Below are 1,805 nucleotides of genomic sequence, written 5' to 3' on the forward strand. Positions count from 1 at the left end.
AACTGGGCTGTAGTTGATTCATTTTCACTAATGAAGGTTATGTCATTGGGTAAAATAACACTATCCATTCTCCTTTCAATGGACATTTCGATTGTCTCATCTTTTGCTTATTCAAATGGTGCAGCTGTGAATTGCCTGGTGTACAATGACAAGTGGTCCAGGACATACACCCAGAGAGAATTGCTCAACTATAGGGACGTGAATGTCAACTTTATGAGATAATGTCAAATTATTTTCCAAAGGGATGTAGTAATTAAACTCCCATCAGTACTGGGAGGTCTCAAACCACATCATCTCCAACATTTGATATGACCAGACTTCCAAATTATATAATGTGGGGGTAAAATGGTTGTATCTAATTGTGGTCCTGGTTTGCATTTCTCTGGTTAAACCTCTCTCTTCATGTATCTACTGGTCATATTATTTCCTCCTCCACAAAAATGCCTGTTCAAAACCTTTGCTCACTTTCCTATTTTTTGTTTATATATGTATACTAATTCTTTTAGCAGTTATATGTGTTACTTTTGATGCCACTAATATAAATTCTTATGCAGTTGAATTTATATTACGGTTCATACACTGGGTCCTGAGCTAACATATCATTTTCCTAGTTAGGCTTTCTGTGTCCATTTTAAAAGATGTTTCCTCACAAACGTTATCACCTACATCTTATGAACATTCTTAACTCTTTCGTTCTTCTGGTTTTTGTACGTTATGATTTGAAAGTGCAAATGGCATTTTCTTAAAATACACAAAATCCTAAGTTACTTTTCTCCTCTTGACACAGTTGAAGTTCTGATATAGTACCTGCTTCCAAACTAAGTCATTAATGTGGAGAACCTATTGTAACAGGTAAACTTTATCCTTGCTTTGGGAATCATCTGCTGAACAGATCCACAAACTTGTTTTGCAGACCATAGTTGTTTCAGAAATAGCCTTTTTTGACTCAAAATGTAGTTTTACATACTTGTTTTGCCAAATATTGTGTTCCCCATCTCCCTACGAACTTTGGCAGCAGGGACACTCAATCATTACAGCACATGGGAGCCTATTTCTTCTTTCTACAGAGCCCCTCACTTGTGAGTGCATGGAAGTTGTCTTTGAAGTTCTCATAACTTGATGCCTTTGCACATGCTGTAACCTCCATCTGGATCCCATTCATTCTGCAATCCTGACTCAAACATAAACCTGAGAAGTCCTTCTTAAAACATTCAGAAAAGTGGCTGGCCCAAACCAACATCCCATAACAAAAAATGTGAAGCATCTACTTAAAATACTGATGGGTTCTAAGGTCTGGAATGGGAAATTAATAAAGTCTTTTAGGAACATCTGACTGGTTATGTTTGGGCTTTCAGAAATTTCATAAAATGAGCTCAAATATGGAAAAAAGGAACACATCAACTGAGTCTCTGGCGTTACCTGGCATCGATAATAGCTGTACCTAAGCACATCCACTTTCAACTTGGTTTCTATATCCAAGACACATATGCTTGCTTGTCCAGGACGACAGTTAGACATTCTTATAAACTGAGTAATTGTGGTAATGATACAGGGCAGGTGCAGATATCTTCCAAAAAGTTAGTGTATCAAGTCTTGCTGTTTTAGGAACTTTCAAGTTCTGAAACACTTGGAGGTTGACAATCATATATAAAATAGACTTTGAAGCATCCAGGTTGAGAAGCATGATCAGATTTTGATGTACTCAGCAACATTTTTATGCTTTTCAAGTTTTTAAAGCAGATCTATTGTGATGAGATCTCGAATACCATTTTGTCATTCAAGGGTACCGTTTTCCTTAGAGACTT

Source organism: Ailuropoda melanoleuca, chromosome 9 (genome assembly GCF_002007445.2).
Source record: "Ailuropoda melanoleuca isolate Jingjing chromosome 9, ASM200744v2, whole genome shotgun sequence".
Classification (NCBI taxonomy): Eukaryota; Metazoa; Chordata; class Mammalia; order Carnivora; family Ursidae; genus Ailuropoda; species Ailuropoda melanoleuca.